The sequence below is a fragment of the Megachile rotundata genome, chromosome 7, assembly GCF_050947335.1.
Source record: "Megachile rotundata isolate GNS110a chromosome 7, iyMegRotu1, whole genome shotgun sequence".
Taxonomy (NCBI): Eukaryota; Metazoa; Arthropoda; class Insecta; order Hymenoptera; family Megachilidae; genus Megachile; species Megachile rotundata.
The window spans coordinates 3,758,437-3,780,336 of record NC_134989.1 but is presented as its reverse complement, the minus strand read 5'-3'; the positions used below and the strand labels follow the sequence as shown (position 1 = coordinate 3,780,336).

General features: G+C 31.8%; 1 protein-coding gene and 2 long non-coding RNA genes across 3 annotated transcripts in view; 1 reads left to right on the top strand and 2 right to left on the bottom strand.

The window, feature by feature from the left end:
• Positions 1-21,900, bottom strand: part of LOC100878748 (uncharacterized) — a 911,930-nt gene that overhangs the window by 849,817 nt on the left and 40,213 nt on the right. The window lies entirely within an intron of this gene.
• LOC143264839 (uncharacterized) lies at positions 11,165-11,576 on the top strand. The gene is made up of 2 exons (XR_013038806.1): positions 11,165-11,305; positions 11,501-11,576. It is a non-coding gene; the product is annotated as an uncharacterized LOC143264839 (long non-coding RNA).
• Positions 13,501-13,912, bottom strand: LOC143264858 (uncharacterized). Its single transcript, XR_013038826.1, has 2 exons — positions 13,772-13,912; positions 13,501-13,576 (listed from the first exon to the last, which is right to left on the bottom strand). It is a non-coding gene; the product is annotated as an uncharacterized LOC143264858 (long non-coding RNA).

Sequence of the window (21,900 nt, the reverse complement as noted above, 5' to 3'; positions counted from 1 at the left end):
ATTTTTTGTTCATTTTAGAGTTCCTTATCAGGATACAAAAATGGAACACTTTGTGGGCAAAAACTTTGATAGACAGAAAAACCAAGGCCGATGTTTTCCGCAACAAGAGCGGAGGTTACGACTAGAATGCGAAACACATGTCGTTCAAAAAGTACTAAATTGATTATGTTGGTAGAAAGCATAATCATGATGAGAAGAAGTATTTAGGTCGCCTCCCAAAAGTGTCACCTCGAGATAAATGTAAAATTCTACAATTAACTTCTAATTTGACAATGTCAGTGTTTCCACTGCGGAATGATTGCAAATTAAATGTTACAAAAAGTAGCATTCACAGAACCATTATAGTACCTCTGAACATTGTTAGGGTCAAAATAATATCAGCACTAAAAGAAGAACATAAATCAACGAGTCTTTCGTTTGCTAAAGCAAACATGAATACAGATTGGGGAAATGTCAGTAAAAATATTTATTATATGCTTTTTTAAACTTGACATGTTTCATTCACATGGTGAAATTTTACAACCTGATTTTAACACAGTTTGTGTAATGAAACGTTTACAGAGTAATATAAGCCGAGTGTTATTAAACAACCACTTTCTTCTCATCCCCTATTTTAAGGGAGGAAATTATATGTACGGCGCTGAAGAAAGGGAAAATTGATGAAAATGTTTATTGGAGATTTTCGCGATCGTTGAATAGGAATTTGACAACCATTTTGTCATCATCCTCTATTTTAAGGATGAAACCAAGGTTTTGAGGAGAGTGGTGAAAAGATGAAAAAATCTGCTAATTAAAGTGATTTTTTTATCAAGTTGCAGATTCCTTCGTAGTTTTTTTAAAATGTTCCTTACCCAAAAAACCAGTTTTAAAATTATGATAAAAAACTTTTTAGTACGATTTATTCTTAAGAAAATTATGTTTAAACAATTTTTTTTGTTTTATAAGAAACGAATGTTTTGTAATTACAATTTGTTTTTGTAGGTTATATTTAGTGCAGAGGAAACATTCAATCTAGATAGGCCAAATAGTTTTCATTGGTACTAGCTCAATATACAGAAAGATGTGAAATATTTTTCGAAATGCAATTTCGGTGTTGGTTCGGTTATGGTTAGGATAGGTTATGGTTTGGACGTACTTTTCAGTTCATGGAAAAAGTTCCGCAGCGTTTGTTTTACACAAAATGACAAAAATGAGTATATTAATATATTAAAAAGTTATTGAAAGCCCTATTGGATCGAATATTACAATACAAAATTTAATTTTTATACAGGACCATTGGTTCGTAAATCTGCACAAACAGAGCTTTTCGAAAATAATAATCTGTTGTTAGATTTACCTATGTATGTAAATATAAATAATTAAAAATAAACTCGAAATTCAATCGTGGTGAAAATATGAGCCTTTACTGCATTTTAACAGTTGTGTGCGTCACGTGCGGTACACGATATTGTAAGGCAAATGGTTAATATTACATTTGAAACTGGGTTTATCAACATCTTTTCTGAAAATCTTTATACGGTAACAAAAATCGACTATTTTTAAACAATCGAATTCTTATACGTCCTGTAATTGGATCACTTAACTTAGCTGACGACAAAGAGTTTCGATCGATCACAGTGACTGCGTTCACGAAGTAGGGCATTCGACGTAGTAAAATATTGCCGCGAAAGAATCGATCGTCTGATAGCCCGATGGTTTTCTACCGATTGCTTCTGTGTGCAGGGCTGAACGTTACAGGGAACGCAATAAAAGTCTTCAGTGCTTTTTAAAACAATGTTTAGGATCATTTTTATTGAGGAACGGCGTTAGTTTTACGAGCACTCAAAGCCCCGGAAGAACGTTTGGCTCCTCGGAAGCAGAATCACGAATTATTTCCGTTTAACTTCGATAAACAAGCTAGAACCATCGAGTTTTATAGTCTTAATTCTTGTCGGGTCCCGTAAGAAACTTGGCTATTCATTCGCGGGATATTGAAATGGGACAAACTGTCGCTACAGTCTCTTTATGAACTGAAAACTTGATTCTCACGACCTATATTTACGAAGTTTTCTTGGAAGTTCCCTGGTTCGTTCGCCGTTACAACCAGATTCTGTTACGTTGTTTTTCCGATCCATTTTCCGACGTAACACCAGAATTTATCACGAGCGCCAAGTTTACAAATCAAAGTTGCATCGAAATGTTCCCTCGACATGATGCTTCCTGCGCGTGCCCTTTCCGCTACGCGAAACTGCTATCTGTTTTTCGATTCGACGTGCATTCGTTGTTGCAACAGGGTATCGGTGAAAACCTATTGAATTCTCAAACATTGTTTCCAACAGACTATTCAATTCATCTAATACAGTGCCTGGTGCAGTGGTATACAGGTTGTATTACGGGGAAGGGTCAGTATCATGGAGAATGATGTCATTGTATGTAAAAAAGTTTCTGTGAATGTATGATTCTTAAGGAGGTGTTGATACATTCATATACATAGGAAAAGTGTATGTAATTCACAGCTGTTGATATATAACTTTCGACATCTATCGGGTTTTTAGATAAATTTAAAATATTATAAATAATATGAATGAAAGGGCATCGGTTGCTGGTGATACAGCGATGCATCCGCGTCGATTGTCTTTTGGCGGTCGCCGTGTTCGTTGCGTTTTTCGGAGATAGAGTCATAATTTTTCACGGAAATAATTTTTCATTTTTCATAATTTTTCATCCATTTAAATATTTCTAAACTTCAAAGTTCTCAATGTACCAAATTTTTAAAATGCCAACTTTTCAAATCTAAAAATATAAAAAAGTGTACATTTTGAAATTTAAGTTCTTATAAGTATAAAAATGTGAAGAATCATAAAGCTTCTAAATATCAATATTTCCAGATTTATTAGATCTCAAATTTCCGCACTTGCAATTTTTCATATTTCCCAATTTCCAAATGTTTGTGTATATCAAAATATAAAATCTCTCTATATTCCCAGCCCCACATCCCGGTGCACCGTGTCCTATACCGCCCACAGGCTCTTTGATCTGCCCATCACTGAATTAGAGCACAACCATTATCAGCAGCAATCAGCGATCGCTTACCCGAAAGCGTGTATGGCCAGCAGGGTGGAATACGAAACGCCGAAACTCGAGGACAAAGTATCGTGGAATAGCAGTCCTCGTAACCGGGTGCATGGCGTTAATTTATTGCGTTGGTGGCACCAGTGAAACCATAGATTGCCGTTGCCGGTGTGCGCACCGTGTGGCTCGCTATTATACACGGCGCGTTATGGCGATAATATTCTAATCGGGTCGGTCGTTCATGGGGCAAGTTGCCGCGACAAGGCGTATTACGCGCCCTACGCTGAGACAGATACGCGAGGGGGACGTTGTCGGCTGTTCAAAGCCCGTCTCATTGAAATATTATGGCAAAGGCATTGATGTCACCACGCATTGACTTAATCATGATATACGTGTCTTTCTGTTCGGAACGTGCTACATGACCGCGAACCTACACTACACCGCAAGTGATATTCTTATTCGGATGATGGATGGTGTTTTGCGATTCCGTTTGCCTGCTACCGGCGTTGTTTACTCCGTAAAATGAACTATTTCTCTATTTTTTTTTTTCACTCCAATGAATTTTCATGATATTACATCACTTTCGCAGAGCATATGAAGGTTCTGTGAAAAGGGAAAGCTTTTTTATTGCAAAGTTTAAACAAATATGAACAGCTAAAATTGAATAATTTTTTCATAGGTAGGGAAAGTTATGTACATTGTTATTTGTATTTTATTGTTACAGTGAATACAGTTACATTACACACTTATATTATTGAAACTGAACTATAAAATTAATTGAATAATGGATAATACTAGCTTGTACAATGATTCTTGATCTCAATGAAAGTTAATATAGATTTTGACAAAAACTTCATAACAATTTCTATAATTTGAAATAAGGAATCTAAGGAGTTTTATGAGTTTCGTAAAGCTATTATTAATAAAGATTCATAGGAACTGTATTTTCTATATTACTTCTACATAAATTGTATATTTATATCGATACCTGACATGAATAACTTGTAACCGTTTAGTAGTAAACTTACAAGACAGTGATTTACAATTTTTTACTTTACTTTTTACATCTGCTGTTCATATCCGTTGGTGTCTAATACCAGGAAGTTAAATATGGCTTTTCTTACAACCATCACTTTCGTATTTTACTTTCTTTGTTTCCATTATTTATTATTATTAGGGTGATGATTTTTGTGATCAGATTTGATTATTTTATTATCTTATTAAGAACAGTATTATCTTGTAAAGCAATACGCCTTCCCCTCTCCGCTTTCCACAAATGTTATTATATGTACGTATATAATAACTGTTTTGTTCCAGTGAATGACGCTGAACCATGACATAAACCACATGCGGTGGTTAAATACTGAATTGGTAATTCAGATCACTTGAGTAAATTTCGACCATTTCGAAATTTATTGACACTCTTGTCAATATTGATAGTTAAACTATTACAGCAAACCAATCACTAATAAAAGTATTCTTAGAAAATATTCAGACTTCTGTTCTGAAAAACGTGGTCGGAGATGAAAATAACATGTTACTATGGCGTGGAAAAATGGTAAAAGTTATATAAGGGGTGATATACTATGCACATCATAATTGTGATTGAGAATAAATAAATAAATAAACCATGTACGCAATGCCAAAGAAATGCTCGAAGTTAGTTATGTATCGTATTTTTCATTATTTAAATAAACGATTATTGTGTTTATCGTTACTTAATATATAATATGTTTATCAAAGTGTTTCTTGTTACCATTTCTTATAATAAAAATCCTCTTCTGCATTACAGAAAGTATTTCTACTTAATTCTCTACAAAATTATTAATGTTACTTTCGTCCTGATGGGCCAAATTCCAGTGAATGCGCAAGAATATCATAATTCCTTAACATGAAATTTGAAGTTCAATTATTTTTACTAAGAGGTTTTTTTTAGTAGATTTATTTAAGGTACGATTTCATCAAGTTAGATTGTATACCTATTAATTTGATTGAACGTGTATCTGAATAAGTTTGAGGTTTTAATGTGAATTATTCTAATTTTCCATAATTTTTATAGCTGCAGTTTCGATTATTCATTAATAACATTGTCAATAATTTTGTTTCGTACTTATTTACTGATTTGTATTCGTCGAGTTATTTATTATGAATTCATATAATATGTCTTAAACTTAAAATTAATATCATTTTTTAAATTATAATTTATTATTAGAAGTATTAAAATTAAATGAAAATTGAACATGATACGATTAATATAGCTTCTAATTTTTTAAAAATGCAGTGAAAAGTAGAATAAGCAGACTGTATAAAGTAGACAGTATCATTCCGAATTAATACAGTTAGGTATATTTATTGGATTTACTGGAATGAAATTGCCAGGGTCGCTTGTAATATATGGAGTTTCAAGAGTAATTATGACGGAGAAGCTTTAGGGTTAAATGATAGGCCGATAATCATACATTCTCACAGCATAATCCTGGTTTCTACACCTTTAAAAGGTGATTAGCAAATGGACTAAATGTGAAAAACTTTATTTTTATCCTCGCTCTCTCCTTTTGCTGGTGCTATTAACTAATAATAGGCTGGTTTTCATGAAATAATCAAGAGACAATTTTTTTTTTTAAATTATACAACATATAATTAAAAAATATTATAACTGATAGTTATAGCGATACATGCGTCTTTAATAAAAATAGAATGGTGAAATAACCATAATCAAAATTGAACTTGCGTTTTTTGACATTCATTAAAAATTTCGTACCTTGTTCAAATTTATACAAAATTTTTACATATTCACGACTGGTACATATAATTTCAATCATCACACCAAGTACGCATATCATTGTACTTTACCATCCATCATTTTTTGCAATCTTCAAATATATTTTATAATTAATGATCTTCGTCAGACCAATTTTCATATTAATTAAGAAAATTAAGAGTACATTAAGACCTCTTTTTCACTGTACGTCAAATTTCGAATAATTTACACAGAATAATTTAATTAATGAATAATTTACATTGCTGCGCAAGAAAGCGAATTATAAATGAGAAGTATGAATTCAAATCGGCCAGAATTTGAATAATACAGTAAATGCAAATACATCGCAACCGGTGAGAAACGAAGGCATAATACGTAAAAGTATAACACAATATTCCGTGGAATACCATGGTATCAGAATATTGTAATCAGGCTATTGATACTCCCATAAACTCACTTAATCAAAATATACGCACACTGAATCGTGGTGCGTTTAAATAAAATTCGTAGCAAGATATTTCGTGTCGTTCCATTGGCTATTTATAAGCAAATATTGCGACAGATAAAGTAGAAAGAACGTTAAGTTGAAACGTATTGGTGAAATATCGATGCTACCGGGTTGTCTCGCGTAAATTCAGGAAATTGTAATGCGAAGGTATGAATCCGTGTTGCGAATGCACGTAAAGTATCGATATTAATGGGTATTCGATTCACAATAATTCAATTACAATATGCGATTAATATCAAGTATAACTTAACGCAAAATTACCGCCGCCGTATTGCCACGGTAGTAGGTAAATGTTTCATCTCTGAATGAAATACCTTGTGAAAAACAATCAATATAAGTTATTACAATTTTAATTCGGTTAATAATACTCAACAATATTCAGTACACTTATACAGAAATGTATCATGTTTGCCAATTTACAGCTTCTCTATCTCTGTATAATAATAAAGCCAAGAAGTTGTCTGGCTGCGGCGAACGTGGTGAGATCCTCTTCCTGACTTTTGTTTACCTTTTGTTTTAGTAGATTCTTCTGCTTCACGACAACAACAATAACAATATTAACAAACAACTACATAATAATACTTACACCACCACACACATTTTTATAATATTCCTCCAAATCCAATATTATTATAATATTTAATAATTATTGTCATCAACACCATCGCTCGCTACCTACCAGACCACCAAAACTACACTACTGCTGAAGCAAGCAAGCACATACACTTACCAACAACAAACAAGAACAGAGAGCTTATTGGCAAATATTTTTATTTAAATTACATTGATGAATGATAAAGGCGTAATAGATGATTTTCAAAAATTTTAAAAATAAAAATAATGTTTTCAATAATGAATATGTACTTTTCAATGCACAATCTGAAAGAGCATACAAAATTACACTATTTATGATAGTTTTTATAGTTTTAACTTTTTGTAATTTAAATACAGTCTTTTTAAACCTAATTGTCGTTGACTTCAGTCAACGACTAACTGGCCTACTAGTCTTACATAAAATGTCCATGAAATGACAAGCTCTTTCACCGTAAATTTATACAGGGTGGCTCACAACATTTTGCCATCTAAATTTGCGTCATTATTATTACTCATAGCAAACAATGTTTTAGATGAAGTTGAATGGTTTTGAGGGGGGCATATGCTGATGGTATATAGGAGATATTTCAATTCTAACTAGTTAGGAAATCGTGACTTTCTGGTCAATATTATGAATTGCCCTAACTGAACAGCAAATGTTTTTCTACATGCTTTGAGAGGTCACGTGTCATCAAACGAATTGTGAGTGTTTGTTTTTTTTGTTACGTAGTAACAGTGAAATTTTGTCTCTGTTACGTCTCTAATACGATGAATACGACGATATGGTGAATTATCACTTCATAATGAAATATTCTAAAGAAGCAAAGATAGACATGTTTAGTTTGAAGTTGGGAAAAGTGCTACACATACAGAAAGATTATACACTACGGAATGTTAGTAAGTCATTAATTTTTTGATTCAGAAAGTGTTCTGATGCAAATGGTCGCCACATTGAACCTTTTCTGTAAATAGACATTAAAATTAAAATATCTCCTAAACTAATGATTTTTTCACATAAATAGATTAATACTTTTTTGTAAAGAATATGAAGGAGTATCAGCTGATGCAATAAAAAATATATGATTCCGTTTAAAAAAATCATTAATGACCTTCATGTCCTTTACACGTCCACTTACAAAAAAAATATACCACCAGCATATGCCCCCCTCAAAACCATTCAACTTCACCTAAAACATTGTTTGCTATGAGTAATAATAATGACGCAAACCTAGATGGCAAAATGTGGTGAGCTACCCTGTATAGTGCTTAATATTAATGAATAAACACTTCATATTAATTCTTTATATTATATTTCATATTAAGCCTTTATATTATATTTCATATTAATTCTTTATGCTATACTAATGTTATAGCATATTCTATATGAATGCCCGATATTAATAAATAATATAAATAGCAAAACAAAATACAATGTAAGGGTTTTAACGGGAAATAACAATATTTAATTTAATTTTATTTATATTGAATTTAGAGGATACATTTACTCATGCCATTTTATGACAAAACAATAATACTGACCTATTGACTGAATATTCAATGCACTCTAAACAACAATGCATTTCTGTAAATCATATATAATTTCCTAATACCGTAGCACATGTGAATATAATGACAATAGAAAATGCATTATATTCGCTGCAGCTATTTCGATCCATTAAACGTTATGCATTTAATAATTTCATGTCGTTCAGCGTATATGTCCTGCCAGAACGCGTTACCCCAGGAAATTATGTAACAATGAATTTGTGTCAAAGAAATAACTACCGATTTTAGGACCCGGGAAACTTCACACGTGTAGTAATGAATATTACGTTCTATTGTTTAAAACGCAAAATTGTTTATTATTACGTTTTTTTTCTCTCTCTTTTCTTTACGTTAGCAATATTTCCATAATATTAACAGTATATCACTAAATATCAGTTAAGTATCGATAAGATATCGATAATCGATAATCGTATCTCCATACTATAACTTAAAATTTCCAGATAAATGAAACTCAAACTAAGGAGAACACTCAAAGCTCTTTACATAAATGAAACAATGCGAAAGTAATTGATCACAATTAAAAATTATCGACTTAAAGAAACGTAAAAGTGAAATAAGTTGCAGCAGCAAATATATATGAATTGTTAACAATGTATGAAGCTTCATAAACATTCGTAGCTTTTAGCAGAAGCATTTGCACGACACTCGGCCGTCAAAGCTAATATCTCTGTCGGAATTTATTGCGAGCGAAGGTCTGTAAAAATTACAGGAGCGGTGTTTATCTCCAGACGTAGCTAGTTTGATTCATGAGAAATCGATATTAATACTGTTCATAAATATGGAAACGGCGGCTAGCTAAGAATCGTTAATATCGCGGAGCAATTCTCGTTTCAGTGGCGTGGCAATATTCGTTTACCGTTAATTAATAGGACGCCGATAATTAAGAGGAAGGCTGGCTGGTTGGTTGGCCACTGTTCGTGTCTCGATAGGACTCTTTCTCGTGCAAATATTTGTTCGAGTCGAGCGATTTCGTGGCCGAAAAATGCGATCGTTCGTGCGTCAAGCGGGAAATTAAAAATAATATGAATTTTTGACGTGGCTGTTACAAGAGTCGTATGCTCGTTAACAGTCGAAATTTCATTTGATTCGTAATTACGTAAATTCATGGATTTATATCGTCGCGCAAAAATAATTGTTCGTTCGATGAAAAATGCATTACGTGTTGCCCGGATGAAATGAAATGTATTTTATTACGATAACGTTCGTTACAGGCGTTGAAAATTTATGTGTCGAAAGCTTTCATACATCGAAACTGATATTATTAGTGAAATTTTACAAAATACGAGCCATCAGTTATCGCCATTAATCAATTCTCTTCCGTGACGGTAACAAGGTTTTTATCAAAATAAATTTAATTTTACAAATAAAATCTATATATCAACAGACAGTTGGAACTCCTGGCCCTGTTCAGTTAACATTATTCGTAAAATAACTACGAAAATTGTAGAAGTTACAAAGTACAAATTGTTCGTATCAATTTGCTGTTTTATATCATAATTACAAGATTGTTAATAAAATAAATAATGTTCTATGAAAGAATTTTAAAATAATTACCAGATAATTATTAAATCCTATGCTTGGGGCTTTTGAATTAAAAAATTTCTAAATTCAAAATTTAGAGTTTAAGGAATTTGGGAATTTAGCAATATGGAGGTTTAGAAATTGTGAATTTGAGGATAAACTTTAAAAACTTTATGACTTTAGGAATTTAGAAACTTAATGATTCAGGAATTTAAGAATTCGAAAATTCATGAATTTAGAGGTTTAGCAATTTATTTGAGGGTTTGGGAATTTAGTGATTTGAGAACTTAAAAATCTGAATTTAAATAACTTAAAATTGATAAATCTTGCAATTATATCGATTAAAAATTAAAAAATAAAATTTCCCTCAAATGTTCAAGTATGAGATTGTTACGTTCCGAACAGGAATATTATTTTTCAAAATTTCCTTTGTAGTTTTGACCGACCGGATGTGTATCGATAATGCGTATTGCATTCTGGGAACACCCTGATCGAACGCAGTAACGGTCTTTTATGTTATTAGACAGACTATCTTTTGGCGACTAAACTAAGATTGTTAATATAACACATTCCTTCCTTGAAATCAACGTGGTCCCACGGCCAAAATCTTAGATCATTTCATTTCTCCGAACCGCCGAATATACACAGAAGTCACGCTCGTGTGGTCCGATAACGCCAAGCGTTCTGGAATGTTCCTCAAGGGCCCACAACGCAATATAAAATTGTAATAGAAATTGTCTTTGTAACAGTACAAAATTATATAAATTACCCATAGTATTTCTTTATACCGTTATTATGAATATGCACATGTCAATCAGTTCCACAATAGTTACAGTACCGAGCGCGATTTAACTTTAATAATTGTAAACCGAAATAGATAATGTTCATTCTAAATTTTTATAATGTACACAGATTAACATTTTATATTGTATTGGTTATGCATGTAAAATTATTCAATAGCTAATTAAGAATCCATAGCTCAAGGGTAAAGGAAAGAATTATATAAAAGAGAGAAAGATAAGAGCTGGACAAGGGAGGAACACATGCACCCACCATCACCGCCTAATTAACGAATCACGGTCTCTTACGCATTGGCCTCGCAGCCTAATTCGTTAGGCGCATATCAATGCAACATAATCAATTTCGGATTAGGCCCACTCTGGTCTTCTCCGAGAGATGCAAGTTGCGACACTCTACGGTGTATAATCGCGAGGTGCGTGTCGAGGATCCGTGAAGTGGTTTAGAGACGAGTTTGTTCTTGAATTTGTTAAAGTGCAAAATTCAGACAAAGACTCTATCTTCACGTAAAACTTTCGCGTTAATTATCACATTAAATTTTCAATTCAATTAATTATTCTATTTTTCTATTTAATTATATTCAATTCTATTCTTTTAATTTTTAAAGTATAATTTTATTTTATAGTTTATTTGAATTTCACAATTGGCCAGTTCAAAATTCTCATTGGTGGAGCGTTTTCATGTGTGTGTGTTCTTCCCAGGAACCAGGCGTAGTTGGCATTTCACGTTTTGCAAGAGGTTGATTAATTCTAAATTCATACAAGTACAGACATTTTGGTGAGTTGTTTCCTTTATTCTTCCAGCTATTTTATGAATTCTTCGGCAAGTAAATCAGTAGTTAATTATTTAACTTTGGGATTTCCCTCACTGGATTATAATTTTATTTTGTATTTAAATAATTGTTTCTCCTTCAAATCTTCGAATTGTGTGTCTCGGATATTTACAATATTTTTGTTCAATTCATTGTAATTCATATTATATCATATACGCTACCATTCTAACCATTTCATATTTTACAAAATATAATCTTTTGTATATTTTAATTATTTTGAATTACATTTCTTTAATTGCCTCCGTCATATCCTCTAATCATTGCGATCTTGTGAAAGGGCCCGTATGGGACTAGCGTATCTCCGGATCCACAAAAACATTAAGTCCCGTTAACAATTAATTTTGTTAGGGCAGACAAATCTTCGAGGCTTTATACGCGCGCTTCCCGCACGTAACAAGATTTTACAGACAACCAAATCTCACATACGGAGTGATCTCCACGGTTCATCGTACTAAAATATTCTGTAGTGACCATATATTTTTATTACTCTCTCAAGTTTTCGGGAAAACAAAGGAAATAAAAATTTACGATGTCCATTGTCAAAACACGTATCTACAAAAAGCACGAACGAAGAAGTTGAAATATTGAAGTATTATTTATTCTGATTTTTTTACGAGCGCCGAGCTTCACTCGTACAGATGTAAAATCTCGCATAAAATATCTTGGGCTCATTTCTCGATATATTCATGATCTTGGTGCCGTCTCGGGATTCATACATCAATGATAACGTCCTTATTGGATGGTTCGACGACACAGAGATTTCATGTATCGGGGGATTAAAGTATCGTGAGATTCGAGCATGCTTCGATGGAAACGTGGATTCTTAAAGGTAGCTCGTTTCTCGGCACGAAATTTGCGCAATTTTCTAGGAAATTGCGTTCATAAAGATTTTATGATTCCAGAAACCAGAGACGAAGAAAATTCTCGGTTTCGAAGGTGCCTGCGAGATTATGAATCTTATCCTTCATCATAAATAATTTTCAACAGTTAAATTCATCTGATAATTCCAATATTCGTTTGCTTTTTTTTAAAATAAATTATAATTGAATTTGCACAGTGTTTCAGGCCTTCCGTTTTTCGAGCTCAACTATTTTATTCGAAAGCAGAGCAAATACACGTTGATATTCTCCTTTTGAAGAACTTTTTATAACTGACGATTTTGTGTCAACATATCTGGCAAATTATAAAATAATTACGATAAAATGTTCGTGAAACGTGTAAACAATATTTTTTGCAGTTTGTAATAATATATAAATTCAATAAGCGAGACATTCATTTTCGATTTTGCTATTTGGAAACTGTTTCATTCGTTTTCATGATAAATTCGCCATACGTTGATACGTTGTACAAATATTTGTTCAATTTTAGCATTTCTGAGAAAACAGATTTATAGATTAAATTGTACATTATTATTGCATTGTTACGTGCGGGAAGCGTGCGTATAAAGCCTCGAAGATTTGTCTGCCCTAACAAAATTAATTGTTAACGGGACTTAATGTTTTTGTGGATCCGGAGATACGCTAGTCCCATACGGGCCCTTTCACAAGATCGCAATGATTAGAGGATATGACGGAGGCAATTAAAGAAATGTAATTCAAAATAATTAAAATATACAAAAGATTATATTTTGTAAAATATGAAATGGTTAGAATGGTAGCGTATATGATATAATATGAATTACAATGAATTGAACAAAAATATTGTAAATATCCGAGACACACAATTCGAAGATTTGAAGGAGAAACAATTATTTAAATACAAAATAAAATTATAATCCAGTGAGGGAAATCCCAAAGTTAAATAATTAACTACTGATTTACTTGCCGAAGAATTCATAAAATAGCTGGAAGAATAAAGGAAACAACTCACCAAAATGTCTGTACTTGTATGAATTTAGAATTAATCAACCTCTTGCAAAACGTGAAATGCCAACTACGCCTGGTTCCTGGGAAGAACACACACACATGAAAACGCTCCACCAATGAGAATTTTGAACTGGCCAATTGTGAAATTCAAATAAACTATAAAATAAAATTATACTTTAAAAATTAAAAGAATAGAATTGAATATAATTAAATAGAAAAATAGAATAATTAATTGAATTGAAAATTTAATGTGATAATTAACGCGAAAGTTTTACGTGAAGATAGAGTCTTTGTCTGAATTTTGCACTTTAACAAATTCAAGAACAAACTCGTCTCTAAACCACTTCACGGATCCTCGACACGCACCTCGCGATTATACACCGTAGAGTGTCGCAACTTGCATCTCTCGGAGAAGACCAGAGTGGGCCTAATCCGAAATTGATTATGTTGCATTGATATGCGCCTAACGAATTAGGCTGCGAGGCCAATGCGTAAGAGACCGTGATTCGTTAATTAGGCGGTGATGGTGGGTGCATGTGTTCCTCCCTTGTCCAGCTCTTATCTTTCTCTCTTTTATATAATTCTTTCCTTTACCCTTGAGCTATGGATTCTTAATTAGCTATTGAATAATTTTACATGCATAACCAATACAATATAAAATGTTAATCTGTGTACATTATAAAAATTTAGAATGAACATTATCTATTTCGGTTTACAATTATTAAAGTTAAATCGCGCTCGGTACTGTAACTATTGTGGAACTGATTGACATGTGCATATTCATAATAACGGTATAAAGAAATACTATGGGTAATTTATATAATTTTGTACTGTTACAAAGACAATTTCTATTACAATTTTATATTGCGTTGTGGGCCCTTGAGGAACATTCCAGAACGCTTGGCGTTATCGGACCACACGAGCGTGACTTCTGTGTATATTCGGCGGTTCGGAGAAATGAAATGATCTAAGATTTTGGCCGTGGGACCACGTTGATTTCAAGGAAGGAATGTGTTATATTAACAATCTTAGTTTAGTCGCCAAAAGATAGTCTGTCTAATAACATAAAAGACCGTTACTGCGTTCGATCAGGGTGTTCCCAGAATGCAATACGCATTATCGATACACATCCGGTCGGTCAAAACTACAAAGGAAATTTTGAAAAATATTCCTGTTCGGAACGTAACAGTATACTCGGTAAATACTTTTAGCATCGTATTTGTAGGAAAAGAAATTAGAAACACAATAAACAACACCACAGTCGCTTAACAGAAAAATGTAACTGAGAATAATTTATTACACAAATTACTGCGATTCGCTTTCACGCTGTTTACAGTTTCGTTGTCCGCTACGGAATGTCCGTGTCTTGTCCAATCGTTCGCTATTGCCGGGCGGCGATTTTCATTTGTTAACAAATTCCGGCCAGAATATTCTATTGACAATTTCACTTTCACTCTTACATACTATTTCGCTCTCGCTCTTACACACTTCACATATTTATTATTTTATATACAGTTACTCGATTTAATATTCGGGCACTATGGCATTTGCGAAATTAAAGCTTTATGTACTTACTTGCAACGTGATTATCGAATTTTCTGATCCGTAATGAGTTAAAGCACATATTTTAGTTTACAAATATGTAAAAATAAATACTTTTTTTTTTACTGATTTCTACATAATAAATGAAAAACGAAATTAGACACGATATTGGTGTCGAAAAAATATTCGGACACTTAATATTACATAAAGTTCTTTCTTGTTTAGAGTGTTTGTAACAACAAAGTTATAATTTTAATATTTTTTGGGACATCCCTTTTGTCACATAGATTACATGTTCCTGATGTAAGTTGTCAATAAAATATTGATGTATTGACAATAAAAATCATTATAAAATTACTGCTTGAAATAAAAAAGAACTACAAATTTGTAGTATTTCTATAATTTTATTAGTAAAATATAAGTAAAAATATTTATGTTAATATTAATAATAATTACATTGATAAAAATTTGTATATTTTTATAATCTTCTATTTACTTATCCGTTACGTTACCCTTGATCACTTATTTCTTTTTTTCACACTTCGAAGCTTGGTTTTGTATAATATTCTTATACAATCTTATATAAAAGTTACATTGTAATTTCGACAAATATAACTTGGTTTTTTATAATATTTATTTTTCTTATATACCATGTGTTCCGAGTCAATATAATATAATATAATAATCATCGGAATATAATCAGCGTAATATTTAGGGGTGTTTTGTCAAACCTTTACTCTTGCAATTTCAAACGGATCTTCAAGATCACATGGATGTCTCTACAGCTTGACATTCTTAACTATTGACAATAGCCTTTTAACAGGCCAGAAAAGCACATCTTTATAACGCCAATATATCTTTCCTTAAAGAAGTTTATGTCCATAGTCCTAAACTGTGCACCCTTGCTGTGTGCAGTGTTTACGAAAATCCTTGCGTACTCGGCGGACCAGGCACCCTGACTCGGTCATTCAGCAGTCTTGCAATGTGTCCCATTATTTAGTTCTTTTGAAGGACCCAAATCACTTAACTGTTTGGGTCACCTGATTAACGAAACGTTATTTACAACCCTGGAGTGAAGGCTAAAATCTTACAATCTCATTCGTCGAACCATCTCACCAATCACTGTTTTTTACAAATAACAATCTGTCCTGATTGGTCCCTTTTGGCAACGCCTTCACGTCCTGAACTTCCTCCTGTGCTTTCTTTTCTGACTGTTTTAGAGGTAACTAGTCAGTCTTAGATTAACTTTGTAACGATCAACTACAACAACACATAACAACCATTACAACTAGTGGGATGATAATCTACATCCTTCATGACCTGGGCACACCAGTGTGGAGGATTCTGAGCCACTCTATAAACTCTACTTTACAATAAAAACTCTACTTTATAATACTACCTTCAGAAATATTCCACTACTGTAACAGGTACTAGAAACGCCATGGGTCGACGAAGATTTACAACCTTCGTAAATAACTGTAAACAGTTTATATTTTATCCATCGCGTGAACACCATGTGATGTTTCGTTAGTCGTGATTTTCTTTTACTGTTAAAAGTACGTATATTCACAAGAGAATGATCATTTTTACGAGACTCTTTTTTCATGGCCATTTTCTTCCTGTATGAATTCTCCAATAAACCAGAGTAGTATGGTTTTGAAATTTGAATACTCTTATTTCAATACAAGTTTTTCATTTACTTTCTATCATAATGTTTTTACATTACAGCAGTAGGAAATTTCTACGTTATAATTTTCAGTGAACTTTAAACTTAACGTTGATACATCATACTTTTGCGATTGCGTGCTTAAAAGTCGATTAGATTTCTGTAACTGGCAGTCTGCCATCTTGATTGCGTTGTGTCATATGTGCAGCATGAAATAAAATTCCTTTTCTTTTCTTTTTAATACTGCGTTTAATTCTTTATATTAATTGTTTCTTATTTTTTATTTTCTTTTTTTTTAATTACTTTAATTATGTTATATTATTTAAAATATGGTGGTATAGATTATAAAAACAACGTTAAAATGTTGAAGACAATGTTGTATTAACTGTCATATGTATCAACTTGTGTGACATAACAGTATAATAAATTAAGCAACAGATCAATTAAAGTAAATTAAAAAAAAAAACTAAAATGTACCATAAATAAAATTAGTTATTAATACAGTCAACGAAGAAAAAAAATCATGTAAATATAGCCACAAAAATAAAAAAAAGTTCAATGATGTCAGAAAATTTTATATAATATTTGATGTGATATAACAATTCAGGAATCCATCACTCAGGCACCTTCACAAACATAATTATCTAAGCACAGTAAATTTACTATTTATATAACTCAAGTATTTTAATATTAAATATCTTTCCAAATAATGAATATTAACATAAACGGTCAAATCTATATAATTTTACTTTCGCTCTCGATATGTTAGAAAAAGTTGTATAAAAATCGATGACGCAACGACTATGACGTCTTTGTATATATCAGAATCACTATCGATGAGCGAATAACGCAATTCGCTAATTTTACGTAAATTGCATAAATTCCTGCAAGGTAATCGATAAAACGGAATCGTACCTTCGTGAAAATGTGCGTGAATACATAATGAATATCGGGGCCACGACGAGCTCCCTTTTTCCCTCGGAATCTTTATCCTGGCCCGACGGTTCTCTTTTTCCGCACCGTTGGGGGAACGTTAAGCGATATCTACGATAATGGCAAGTACAAGTGGGCTGAAGCTGTGTCGTGCGATTTACCCGTCTCGGTTCGGTGAAATGGGAGATTTCGTTCTAAAAACCTGGTACACAGACTACAAGGGATAATTGCGAATGCATTTTCGTGAATTTTCATTCGTTTAGAGACGCTTGAACACTTAATTGAATGTAGTTGTTGGTGGAAGTTGTTAACGGAGGTTTACGATGCAGCTGAAAATGCACGCTTCTGGTTTCATCCATGATCTTTGTTCTACTGTTAACCCTTGGCATATGGGAAGGTAATGATTTCAACATTTTGTGGATCCAACATTTACAAACTTCTTACTTGTAATCTCTCATTTAATTTTCAAATTATTGAATTCATTTTTTGAGTTTTTGAATTATGCAGTTCTGAATTTTTAACTTCTCAAATTCTAAACTTCCCTTTCCGATTATTTAAATAATAATTCTTAAATTTTTTCATTTTCAAGCTCTTTATTTTACAAAATAAAAATTCACTAATTCACTAGATTCACTAATTTTAATAATTCTTCATGTTTTCAGATTTACAAATTTTCAAGTTCCTCAATTCCCACATTTTCTAAATTTCCAAATATCTAAATTCCCAATTCCTCATATCTCTAAATTTTCAAGTGTCTAATTTCAGAGTGTCAAATCCTTAAATTGTCAGAATTATAAATTTCCAAAAATCCAAATTTAGAAATTGACTAATATTAAAATTCTGAAATACTCAAAATTCCCATGACTTCAAACTCCCAGACTTTCAAATCACCAAATTTACAAATTTCTAACTTCAAAATTTTCAAGCTCTTAAATTCTCAAACTTCTAAATTTCTAAATTTCAAAATTGTCAAGTTTTTAATTATACAATTTGCCAACTCCTAAAATTTTTAAACTCTCTAATATCCAATTTCTGAAATTACTACATTCTCAAATTGCCAGTTTCTTAAATTCTCAAATTTCTATTTTTTTGCAGATCTCAAACCGTCAAATACCTAAATCCGCAAATGTTGAACTTATATTATTTGAAAATCTGAAAATTTCTAAATTTGCTAATTTTAAAATATGGAAATTTGAACATTTGAAAAACTAAAAACATACCTAAATTTACAAATTTCAAAATTTATAAATACTTCAAAAGGTCATAAATTTGAAATTTTTAGTGTATAAAATGATGAATTTAAAAATTTGGAGATATACAAGTTTGAATATTTAAAATTTCTGAAGACAGTAAAATTATAAATTTTCGAGTTTTAGAATTGGTAGATATTTAATAAATATGTAAATATGAAAATCTAGATATTTAAATACGGTGCCCCTTTTAACGCATCACGTAAAGTACTTTACCTGTAAATAATATTCGTTTAAGGGTCTCTAATTAGTAATAAATAAAAGTTTGAAGTTCGTGCGATTAAATTCCACGAAATATCTATATTTCGGTGATAATAAGCGTCGTAGTAATTAACGTGGGCAATTTCCACGGATTTCGCACGTATAAGCATATACTACATACATTATCGATCGACAAGATTGCAGTAGTAGTAACATATCTATCGAAAGTCATTGACCAGACAAAAGTTTCAGCTCAGCGCGTGAGTCAGACGTCTCGCCACCCATTCATGAAACTTTGATCGTATCGTAAAAATGTAAATCTTGAAGCGAAGGAAAAGGAAGGGTAGAAGTACATTGAGTTAGTGTAAGAACGTGGTAAGGAACGAAGTTACCTCGCGATGTACAGGAAAATCTTTAATATACTTAATATGTACTTGTGAACATCTTAAATCTACTTACGATTAAAAAACTTAATTATTCGGTAACGCCTTTCTTCCACAAACAATCTATCAAAATATAATTTTGTTTCCATTATCTAAATTTGTGTGCAAACGATATTGTTGGAATTACCAACGTGTCCAAACAAATAAGATAACAAACATTACAGACTCATCCCCAACAAACATACTAATCGAAACGATTTCTACTCCTTACTCATCCTGGACCTCGCACCCGTCCTGAGTCACACTGTCCCTAGACCACCGTCCCTACCTCAACCTGTCACCAGCAATAGTATACATATACATATGTATAAACCTCGCAATGGACAGAAAAGGTTCAGAAAGAGTCTAGGACTTATTGTTAGTCGACCCAATAAAGTTGTTCGAGTTTTCTTAAAATAAAGTGTGTTGTCAATTCTCCTGGAATCCAACAATATAACGTTATAATATAGATTGAATATTGTACAAGTATATTAGTGAATAAATTGAAAAGATCCTAAATAATGTTAAAGAATGTCACCTTAGAAGGATTGTGCCCCTTGTGGATATACGATAATTTTCTAACTTATTTGCAGTTTCGAACTTCCTGATCAATTTTTCTATTTGCGTTTTATGGTTGTACCAACCGTAGCTGGTGAAGCATAATCCTGATAAAAGTGTTATTAGCTTATAAACTTCATAAAACTCCAAGTATAAAATGCATTAGGAAAGTTCGCACATTTGAGGTGAAGAGTAGTTACGGTAAAGTGTTTTTGAGGAATATTTTTTATCTCTTCAATCCTTGGACCGATCATGCATTCATGATTCCTAACAGAATTATTTGAAACTTTGTGTAATTCTCTATTATTGTGTTAGCTGTAAACGTTGCAAAATGTGTTAATAAATGGTATTTATTAAATTCTTTTAAATAATATTTATTATACTTTTTTCGCATAAATTTTAGTTAGAAACTTGTAAGTCAATCTTTAAATATGAACATTCGTAATTTCTAATTCAAGAATCTTTAAACTTCTTTAAACATAAATTCTGAAATTTCTGAATATAGTTTGTACATTTAAATATTTTTGTGTTTGAGAATTTGTGCATTCGACAAACTAAAAATCTTTGACTTTCCAAAATTGAAAACTACAAATTTAAAATTTGAGTTATAATGTCAGAAGTTTAATTTCTAAAAGATTGAAAAATCTTTGAACTACAAAATTTTTTAATTATGAAGATTAAATATTCTTGAAACTTAGGAGACTGAAAATCTTTAAATTTTTAAATTTGGAAATTTTAAAAATGTTTATATTTGAAAATTTCTAAATTTGGGAATTTTAAAATTTCTAAATTTGAGAATTTGAAAATCTATAATTCAAAAATTTCTATATTTGAGGACTTGAGAATCTTTAAACTCAAACATTTTCAAATTTTGTGATTTAAAAATCTTTAAACTCAAAAATTTTTTAATTTTAAAACTCGATAACTTTAAAATTTGAAATTACTAAATTTTAGAACTTCATAATCTTAAAATTTGAAATAGGAAATCTAAAAATTTCGAAACTAGAGGCCTTGACAATCATTTAATTTGAAAATTTCTTTCGAGAAATTGTGAATATCTAAATTTGAACACATTTGAATTTGGGAAGTTGAATATCTTAAAATTTCTCTTAAGTAACTTAATTAGATAATTTAAAAATCCTTTTATTAGATAATTTTAAAATCTCTAAATTTGAGAGTTTGAAAATCTCTAAATCTAATGATTTAAAAATTTCCAAATTTTAAAATCTGAAAATGCGCAATTTTTCAGATTTCCAAATAGAAAAATTAATAAATTGAGTAATTTGAAAGGTAATAATAAAACCGAAATGAATAAGCAAAATCCGTTTTTAAATAAACTGAATAAACTGAAAACTGTAGAACAATATAAATAGGATAAATTCAAGGAAATTCGGTACGATCGAAACTGTTCCATTGCATCGCGTTTTAATGAAAATTGTTGAAGTTGGAAAGTTTCTGGAGCATTCGAATTTATTAATTAATTCGCGGAAGGGCTGCTGAAAATAGCAAAGTTTCTGTTAAAAAATAGCTCGCAGAACGAATTGGTCGTTTGCGTGCATGTTGCACAATTGTAGTATGAGTTCACATGTGTAACACGGGATTATAAGTTGACTTTCGTAAAATCTGCTGTCAACGAAGTTATCTCAGCGGCAGCGTGGCGTAAACACGATGGGAACTGCGTGTTTTAAATGTCGAAACGCAACGTTTGTGTTTAATTTAAACTCTGACGCTGACAGGCGAAATGGTTTGTTACAGAAACACCGAGAAACATGTTAATGATGTGCAAATATAACCTCGTGTATATACCTGTTCTCGTATCTGTGCCAGAGAAT